The sequence below is a fragment of the Balaenoptera physalus genome (assembly GCF_965194825.1).
Source record: "Balaenoptera physalus genome assembly, chromosome: Y".
NCBI lineage: Eukaryota > Metazoa > Chordata > Mammalia > Artiodactyla > Balaenopteridae > Balaenoptera > Balaenoptera physalus.
The window spans coordinates 1,817,990-1,828,169 of record NC_138904.1 but is presented as its reverse complement, the minus strand read 5'-3'; the positions used below and the strand labels follow the sequence as shown (position 1 = coordinate 1,828,169).

Here is a 10,180-nt window from a genome sequence, read left to right as displayed (position 1 = left end):
AAAAAGGGTGGATATATGTATATGTATAACTGACTCACTTTGCTGTACACCTGAAACTAACACAACATTGTAAATTAACTATACTCCAATTTAAAAAATTAAATTATTTTAAAAAAAGAATCAATACTGAGAGACAAGTGTTGGGTGAAAAGAAAGATAGCTTTATTGAGGAAGCCATCAATCCTGGGGAGAAGGTGGATTCATGTCCCAAAGAACCAACTCCCAACCCCCCAAGTTTTGCTCGGAGATTATACAGGGGAAAGAAGAAAAGTGTTACGTGCTGAGGAGAGGGATTGTGGGTGTATGATCAGCTCGTGGGCATTCTTCTGATTGGCTGCTTGTGAGGTAATCGGGAGCCCACATCATCAACCATCTGATTCCAGCCGATTTGGGGGTCTACATGCTTGTGGGCAGCATGCAGTTAACTTCTTCCACCTGGTGGGGATTTCAGTGTCTGCAAAACAGCTCAAAGGATATGGCTCAGAATACGATCTACAGCCCTTGAGGAGGAACTAAATGTCGTTGACTCTGTTTAATGGCTCAACTATTATTATTTTCTCTTGTTTAACTATTTTCCTTTGTTTCTGTATTTTCTCATTTCCCTGATTAAATTTTTTCTTTGGCTAAACTTTTTCTCCAGCTAAGAGGAAGGTGGAGGCCATGGGGGGAGGGGCAGTGGTCTGTCCTGGAAAGGCCCCATGGGGTCCTGCTCGGTTACAAAAGGGACGGGAAGAAGTAGTAACATAGAATCGCCAGGAAGTAAAATGCACCATTTAGGGGCTGCCGAGACCACACTACAGGCAGGTCAAGAGTGGAGTTCTTCCTGCCACCTGGGGGAGGCTGCCCTGTCCCCAGAAAGAGCTCAGATCCCAACAGAAGATGTTTCTATGTAACACAGATTTCCAGATAATTGTCAGGTGGGGACCAAAGGTAATAACTGTCCCTGGTTAAGATGTGGCTGGGACCAATGCACAGAATGTAGGTGTATCATTTTCAACATTGACAAGGTCGTACCGTGTTTCAAACTGGGACTATTTTCAAGCAATGATCCTTGGTGAACAAATGCCCCAGTGACCCGGGGGAACCCAGAATTTGGGAGGCGTGCTGGGTATGCAATGTCCTACCCTCTCTATTTTGAGAGATCACTATGAGATTGGGCTCCCTTGCCCGCTGGCTTTGCACTGGACCAGCCCAGGACGAGACAGCAGCAGGAGGGAGGAGAATGAGGGGGGAATTTTATTCCAGGCACCCCCTACCCAATCTCCTCTCTGTCCATGCGTGCACACACACACACACACACACACACACACACACACACACACCCCTAGTACCAGCTAGGGCTGCCATAACGAAGTTCCACAAACGGGGGTCTTAAACATCAGACATTTATCCTCATCCCGGAGGCTGGAAGCGCAAGATCCAGGTGTGGGCAGTGGTTCCTCCTGAGGCCTCTCTCCTTGGCGTGTTTAGCCAACACTGAGCCAGAGCTTTTGGCCAGCTGTGCCTGCATCCCTGGCCCACTGAGCCACCTCTGGGCCACTTAATAGGAGCTGTGCTCTGTCACCTCCCTCCCAGACCCGTCCACACCCTTGGACCCGTCCACACCCTTGTCCCTGATACTTCGAAGCCACTACAGTCTTTGCATTCCTCAAAGTGAATTCAGACCCATAAGATCAAGGCCAGACCCCAGGACTGTTACCCGAAAACTGGGGTCGCCTCTTGGTGGTTGTGCAGCCAAAAGACATAACCAAGCCAAAATCAGGAGAAGGATTTATCATTTGCAGCAAGTAGGGAGAACACAGGGGACCTTTCCCAAAGCAGTGTTTCCCGAACAGCAGAACTGGGGAAGCTTTACTCTCAGGGTACATGCATATTCATGAGGGGGTTTGATTGAAGTCACAGGGTCAGAAAAGGTCTATATCATCCTCCTCCTTTAGGTCCCAGTGGATCTGGTGGTTGAGGCTTCAGAATAATCTTCACCACTGAAACAGAACTGGGAGACTTTACCACTGGTTTGTTATCTTTGCTATTGTTCCTTCTCTTGCCTGATAACAGTTTGCTCCTTGGTTCCCTTAAGATCATTAATGACCATTAGAGAAATGCAAATCAAAACTACAATGAGGTTATAACCTCACGGTCAGAATGGGCATCAGCAAAAAATCTACAAACAATAAATGCTGGAGAAGGTGTGGAGAAAAGGGAACCCTCCTACACTGTTGGTGGGAATGTTAAGCTGGTGCAGTTACTATGGAGAACAGGATGGAGGTTCCTCGAGAAACTAAAAATAGAGCTACCATATGATCCAGCAATCCCACTCCTGGGCATATAGCCAGAGAAAACCATAATTCAAAATGAGACATGTACCCCGCCAATGTTCATAGCAGCACCATTTACAATAGCCAGGACATGGAAGCAACCTAAATGTCTATCAACAGAAGAACGGACAAAGAAGACGTGGTACATATATACAATGGAGTATTACTCAGCCATAAAAAAGAACGAAATTGTGCTATTTGCAGAGACATGGATGGACCTAGAGACTGTAATACAAAGTGAAGCAAGTCGGAAAGAGAAAAACAAATGTGGAATCTAGAAAAAAGATACAGATGAACTTATTTACAAAGCAGAAAGAGAGACACAGATGTAGAGAACAAACATGGATACCAAGGGGGAAAGGGGGGTGTGGGATGAATTGGGAGATTGGGATGGACATATATACACTATTGATACTATGTATAAAATAGATAACTAATGAGAACCTACTGTAGAGCACAGGGAACTCAGTGCTCTCTGGTGACCTAAATGGGAAGGAAATCCAGAAAAGAGTGGATATATGTATACGTAAAACTGATTCACTTTGCTGTACAGCAGAAACTAACACAACACTGTAAAGCAGCTATACTCCAATAAAAATTAATTAAAAAAAAATCATTCATTACCAAGACCTGTTCAAGGGCAAGCATGGTGGCCAGGCTTAGATCCCAAAATGGCTCAGGCCAAAAATGGCTTCTCTTATGTCAACAAAGCCATGCCTGGTTCCTTCTTACCTGCTTATGCAACCTCCCCCAAATACTACTTCTCGGGGCAGCAGCTCCCTGGCCCCCATCCCTCTTTGCCATTCCAAAACCCTCAGGACAGCCTGTATTTTGTTAGGGTACTTGGCCCAAGTGTCCCCAGGGCTCCTGTTCTGCACATTTTTGGGGAATCTTGACTGCCTCCAATGTAGAATTTCTTCAACGGATCAGATCTGGTCTCCACCCTTGCCAAACTCCATGCAAAGCTACTCCTGGGCTCCTGGCTTCCTGCCCCTCCCTCCAAGCCTCAATCTGTGTGGTATTTCCCCAGAAGTCCTCCACTGATAAAAGCGCCTGTAGAATCATCAATAACCTAGGACAAAGAGTGAAGCAATAAACAACGCCCAAGAATGAATCCAGCTAAAGCCATCACCCCGTCAAAAACAAGCCAACTAAATCTACCCATGAAAAGGCAAAAGTCTCTGCTCCAAACAGAATCTCCAGCCCCATTTCTGGAAATTCCAACACCCCGTTACGCCCCAGGCTTTTGGTTAACACGGATTTCCAATCACCATCTGGTAAACATGCAGAAATGAGTTGAAAAGGTAAAAAGAAAAGAACTGGCGGGCAGCTCATGGGGAGGGGGATCTGGAATTGACCACCAGGCAAACTCTCACCGGCCCGCAAACAGACGCACACACAGAAAGTCGGCTGAGGGTCCAGCGAGGCCAACACATTTAAACGCCTCTCCCCTTGGCCATAGAGTAGAAGTCCGGCATCCTGGACCCTCGTGAGTCTGGATTCACATCCTGGTGGCCAGCCTGCAGGAGGAAGAGCGGGGGGGAGGGGGGAGGGGTGTTCACAGGTGGCGCTCACCGTGCCCAGGCCCGGCCAGGATTAATCAGCTCCCTCCTGGCCCCAGTCTCCCGGGAGTGCCCGCCCCGAGAAAGCCACCCAGGAAAACCTGTTTACCAGATCAGTTCCCCGGAGGCGCAAGGACTTTCAGCGGATTAGGGAGGGAGGGGACGCCACACCCCGGATCACGTGGGCGGGCCCGGGACACGGAGCGCTCGCGGCCAAGTCCTGCGCTCCGGGCCGAGCTCGGCCATGGGACCCACGGCGCCGCCAGGTGCGCGGGTCCCTGCGCCCCGGTGCCTACTCGATCCCGGGGCTGGGGGCACGGAACCGGGAAGAAGAGAGTCGGGAAGTGGGGGGCGGGGGCCCAGGAAGGCCCGGCTGAGCATGCGCGCCTCGGAGTCACCAAAAAGCAGCTGGAGGCCGGCTCTCTGGCCTGGACACTCGCGGGACGGAAGCGCTGGGCGGCGGGCGGGCAGTGCTCGCCCCACGAAACGGGGGGCTGGGGGTGGCGAGGACACCGGAAGAGAAAGGAACAAAAGAGGGAGGGTCGCGAAGAGCAAGGGGACCTGGCGAGCCGCACCCCGGCAGAGAGCGGCCCAGCCCCTCCCCCGCCCCCCACCCCGTCCCCCCGCCCCGTCCCCCCCACTCCCCCTCACTCCCCCTCCCCCTCCCCCTCTCCCCTCTCCATACACTTCCGGTCCAACCCCCAGGTCCCCGCCCCCTCCCCTCCCCTCCTCCCTCCCCTCCCCTCCTCCCTCCCCTCCCCTCCCCTCCTCCCCTCCTCCCTCCCCTGCTCTCCATACACTTCCGGTCTAACCCCAGGTCCCCTCCCCTCCCCCGCTCTCCTTACACTTCCGGTCCAACCCCCAGGTCGCCGACCCCCGGGTGCGGCCGCGTCCCCTCCCGCACTCGCTAGGGCGCCACCCCCTAGGCTCCCTCCTCCAGGCAGCCCCCCAGCGCGACCACATCCTCCTTCCTGTATTCTCTCGCCACGCGCCCCCCCGTACCTCCATCCCGAGCGCCGGCGTGTGCCCTCCACCCCATAACGAAGTTGCACCCCGTTCTGCACTGGGACACCCCCCCCGCCTCCCCCGGAAGCGTGGCCGTGTTCCCCAAACCCTCCAGGATACGCGCCGTCCGCCCCTGGGCCTCCCCTTGCCCCCTCCAGCTGTCCGGCCGCGACCCGTCCCCACCCGAGTCCAGATCCCCGTCCCCGGAGCGCCGCGGAGACGCGGGGAGGCGCGCCCGCCCTGCAGGAGAACTTACTTACCCAGCGGCGGGAAGGTGGAGGCCTGCATGCGTTCAGGGAGAGAAGCCGCATCTGGGCCGACCACGACTTTCTAAACCAAAAGCCAGTGCGTTCAACTTTCCTGCGGCGCCCGGGATTAGGCAAGTCTTTGGGACCAAAGGATTCAAAAGCTGGAGGCCGTCCTTTGTTAAATCCTAATACAGTGGGAAAATACACACACCTTCCCAGCAACCTGGTTTGAAAGGCCGACTTTTCATTCCAAGGGAGAGACGTTTATTTCTGCGTTTTTTGTTTTTTGGGTTTTTTTCTGTCCAGGGATTCTTTGGCGGTTCTACTCACTGTGTGTTTGCTTCTGAGGACTTGAGAATTAAAAGCAGCGAATGCGTTTAAACCGAATATTCTACTGACAATGGCAGACGATCTTGGCATTGGGGATCTTGGTTGCTATGGGAACGACACACTGAGGAATCCATTCCTGTGCTGATGGATAATTTGGATTCTTTCCACTTTTTAACTCTGAGCAATAATGCTGCTATGAACCTTCCTATACAGTCAGGTATAAAGGAAGGTATAAACCTTCCTTTGAGTCAATCTTGATGGGAAGTTGTGATTTCCGATGGGTTCTGGGTGACTGGGGGTGCTGAATAGTGGCCCCTGAAGGTCCTAATGCCCCAGAATCCATGAATGTTGTTTTATCTGGCAAAGGGGATCTTGAGGATGTGATGAAGGCAAGGATCTTGAGACGGGGTGACGATGACCCTGGATTATCCAGGTGGGCCCACGGTCATCACAAAGATCCTTGTAAGAAGGAAGGAGGAAGGTCAGAGTCAGAGAAGGAGGTAAGAGGTGGGTGCAGTTTACTTAGAAGACGAAGGAAAAGCCAAGGAAGGCAGGCGTCCTCTAAAGGGAATTCGGCCCTGCCAGCACCTTGAGGTGAGGCTTCTGAAGGTAAGTCCATATTGTTTTATGGCACCAAATTTATATCCCTCACCCTACCTCTAACCCTCTGAAAGGAATACAGTCCTGCAGGAGTCCTCTAAAGGGAATGCAGCCCTGCCGACACCTTTATGTGGGACTTCTGATCTTTAGAAGTACGAGAAACTAAATCTGTTGTTTTATGGCACCGCATTTATGATCACTGGTTACAGCAGCAGTCGGAAAATGAGTACAGGGAACCACTTCAAAACTCGTGGTGTGAGATGTTCCACATGGTCCAAAGCACATACAATGGGAGTGACGGGGAACAGTGAGGAACCATTGAAACTACAATCAAAACCCGCAGAGTTGGGCTTCCCTGGTGGCGCGGTGGTTGAGAGTCTGCCTGCCAATGCAGGGGACACGGGTTCGAGCCCTGGTCTGGGAAGATCCCACATGCCACAGAGCAACTGGGCCCGTGAGCCACGATTACTGAGCCTGTGCGTCTGGAGCCTGTGCTCCGCAACAAGAGAGGCCGCGACAGTGAGAGGCCCGCGCACCGCGATGAAGAGTGGCCCCCGCTCGCCGCAGCTAGAGAAAGCCCTCGCACAGAGATGAAGACCCAACACAGCCATAAATAAATAAATACATAAATAAATAAATAAATAAAAGAACGTGAATTTCTTTAAAAAAAAAAGCTAAACTGGGCTATTCATTAAAAAAAAAAACAAAAAACCACAGAGTTATACCAACACAGACTCAGCAGAGTGGCTGGATTAAAAAAGATGGTCAGTATCAAGTGTTGACAAGGAAGCAGAATGTTAGGAAGCCCTTGAACACTGCAGGTGCAGGTGTTCACTGAGGGTGCAGGTATTCACAGAGGATGCAGGTATGCACCGTGCCTGCAGGTATGCACAGGCACAACCACTGTGGACATTTGTTGCTCAGGTTCTGCTTCAGCTGAATGTGTGCATGTCCCCTGACCCAGCAATCCCTACGTGTATGCCCAACATGTATACACGTATGTTCTACAAACGACATGCGTATGAATGTTCATGACAGCACTGCTTGTGAGACCCCAATTCAGAAACCATTCATCCACAGGGGAGTGGAGGAATAAACTGGTATAATCACACTTTGGAGTAATATTGTGTCAACTTGGGTAAGAGAATACCGCCGACCGGGTAACGTAAACATCAGACATGTATTTCTCCCGGTCCTGGAGGCTGGAATGTGAGATCCAGGTGTCGGCAGAGCTGGTTCCTCCTGAGGCCTCTCTCCTTGCTGTGTAGACGGCCATCTCCTCCCTGTGTCCTCACAGGGTCGCATGCCACAACTAAGGAGCACACATGCCACAACTAAGGAGCACACATGCCACAACTAAGGCCCGGCACAACCAAAAATAAACAAATAAATAATTTAAAAAACAGATTATATATATATTTTAAACATCTTTATTGAAGTATAATTGCTTCACAATGGTGTGTTAGTTTCTGCTTTATAACAAAGTGAATCAGCTACACATATACACATGTTCCCATATCTCCTCCCTCCCGCATCTCCCTCCCTCCCACACTCCCCATCCCACCCCTCTAGGTGGTCACAAAGCACCGAGCTGATCTCCCTGTGCTATGCGGCTGCTTCCCACTAGCTAGCTATTTTACATTTGGTAGTGTATATATGTCCATGACACTCTCTCACCCTGTCACATCTCACCCCTCCCCCTCCCCATATCCTCAAGTCCATTCTTTAGTAGATCTGTGTCTTTATTCCCATCTTGCCACTAGGTTCTTCATGACCTTTTTTTTTTTTCCCTTAGATTCCATATATATGTGTTAGCATACTGTATTTGTTTTTCTCTTTCTGACTTACTTCACTCTGTATGACAGACTCTAACTCCATCCACCTCATTACAAATACCTCCATTTCATTTCTTTTTATGGCTGAGTAATATTCCATTGTATGTATGTGCCACATCTTCTTTATCCATTCATCCGATGATGGACACTTAGGTTGCTTCCATGTCCTGGCTATTGTAAATAGAGCTGCAATGAACATTTTGGTACATGACTCTTTTTGAATTACGGTTTTCTCAGGGTATATGCCCAGTAGTGGGATTGCTGGATCGTATGGTAGTTCTATTCCCAGTTTTTTAAGGAACCTCCATACTGTTCTCCATAGTGGCTGTATCAATTTACATTCCCACCAACAGTGCAAGAGTGTTCCCTTTTCTCCACACCCTCTCCAGCATTTATTGTTTGTAGACTTTTTGGTGATGGCCATTCTGACCGGTGTGAGATGATACCGCATTGTAGTTTTGATTTGCATTTCTCTAATGATTAATGATGTTGAGCATTCTTTCATGTGTCTGTTGGCCATCTGTATATCTTCTTTGGAGAAATGTCTATTTAGGTCTTCTGCCCATTTTTGGATTGGGTTGTTTGTTTTTTTGTTATTGAGCTGCATGAGCTGCTTGTAAATGTTGGAGATTAATCCTTTGTCAGTTGCTTCATTTGCAAATATTTTCTCCCATTCTGAGGGTTGTCTTTTGGTCTTGTTTATGGTTTCCTTTGCTGTGCACAAGCTTTTAAGTTTCATTAGGTCCCATTTGTTTATTTGTGTTTTTATTTCCATTTCTCTAGGAGTTGGGTCAAAAAGGATATTGCTGTGATTTATGTCATAGAGTGTTCTGCCTATGTTTTCCTCTAAGAGTTCGATAGTGTCTGGCTTTACACTTAGGTCTTTAATCCATTTTGAGTTTATTTTTGTGTATGGTGTCAGGGAGTGTTCTAATTTCATACTTTTACATGTACCTGTCCAATTTTCCCAGCACCACTTATTGAAGAGGCTGTCTTTTCTCCACTGTATATGCTTGCCTCCTTTATCAAAGATAAGGTGACCATATGTGCGTGGGTTTATCTCTGGGCTTTCTATCCTGTTCCATTGATCTATATTTCTGTTTTTGTGCCAGTACCAAACTGTCTTGATTACTGTAGCTTTGTAATATAGTCTGAAGTCAGGGAGCCTGATTCCTCCAGCTCCATTTTTCGTTCTCAAGATTGCTTTGGCTATTCGGTGTCTTTTGTATCTCCATACAAATTGTGAAATTTTTTGTTCTAGTTCTGTAAAAAATGCCAGTGGAAGTTTGATAGGGATTGCATTGAATCTGTAGATTGCTTTGGGTAGTAGAGTCATTTTCACAATGTTGATTCTTCCAATCCAAGAACATGGTATATCTCTCCATCTATTTGTATCATCTTTAATTTCTTTCATCAGTGTCCTATAATTTTCTGCATACAGGTCTTTTGTCTCCTTAGGTAGGTTTATTCCTAGATATTTTATTCTTTTTGTTGCAATGGTAAACGGGAGTGTTTTCTTAATTTCACTTTCAGATTTTTCATCATTAGTATATAGGAATGCAAGAGATTTCTGTGCATTAATTTTGTATCCTGCTACTTTACCAAATTCATTGATTAGCTCTAGTAGTTTTCTGGTGGCAGTTTTAGGATTCTCTATGTATAGTATCATGTCATCTGCAAACAGTGATAACTTTACTTCTTCTTTTCCGATTTGGATTCCTTTTATTTCTTTTTCTTCTCTGATTGCTGTGGCTGACACTTCCAAAACTATGTTGAATAATAGTGGTGAGAGTGGGCAACCTTGTCTTGTTCCTGATCTTAGTGGAAATGGTTTCAGTTTTTCACCATTGAGGACAATGTTGGCTGTGGGTTTGTCATATATGGCCTTTATTATGTTGAGGAAAGTTCCCTCTATGCCTACTTTTTGCAGGGCTTTTATCATAAATGGGTGTTGAATTTTGTCAAAAGCTTTCTCTGCATCTATTGAGATGATCATATGGTTTTTCTCCTTCAATTTGTTAATATGTTGTATCACGTTGATTGATTTGCGTATATTGAAGAATCCTTGCATTCCTGGAATAAACCCCACTTGATCATGGTGTATAATCCTTTTAATGTGCTGTTGGATTCTGTTTGCTAGTATTTTGTTGAGGATTTTTGCATCTATGTTCATCAGTGATATTGGCCTGTAGTTTTCTTTCTTTGTGACATCTTTGTCTGGTTTTGGTATCAGGGTGTTGGTGGCCTCGTAGAATGAGTTTGGGAGTGTTCCTCCCTCTGCAATA

At 47.8% G+C, this 10,180-nt stretch overlaps 1 long non-coding RNA gene across 4 annotated transcripts in view; it reads right to left on the bottom strand.

The window, feature by feature from the left end:
• LOC309653451 overlaps window positions 1-7,385 on the bottom strand; it is a 61,091-nt gene extending 53,706 nt beyond the window's left edge. The window contains exons 1-4 of one of the 4 annotated variants that reach the window (XR_014259167.1): window positions 6,790-7,385; window positions 5,143-6,415; window positions 3,987-4,371; window positions 1,759-3,835 (exon numbers count right to left, since the gene is read on the bottom strand). This is a non-coding gene — a long non-coding RNA (uncharacterized lncRNA). The other 3 variants (XR_014259168.1, XR_014259169.1, XR_014259170.1) reach the window with 3 other exon arrangements.
• Window positions 7,386-10,180: the final 2,795 nt, after the last annotated feature.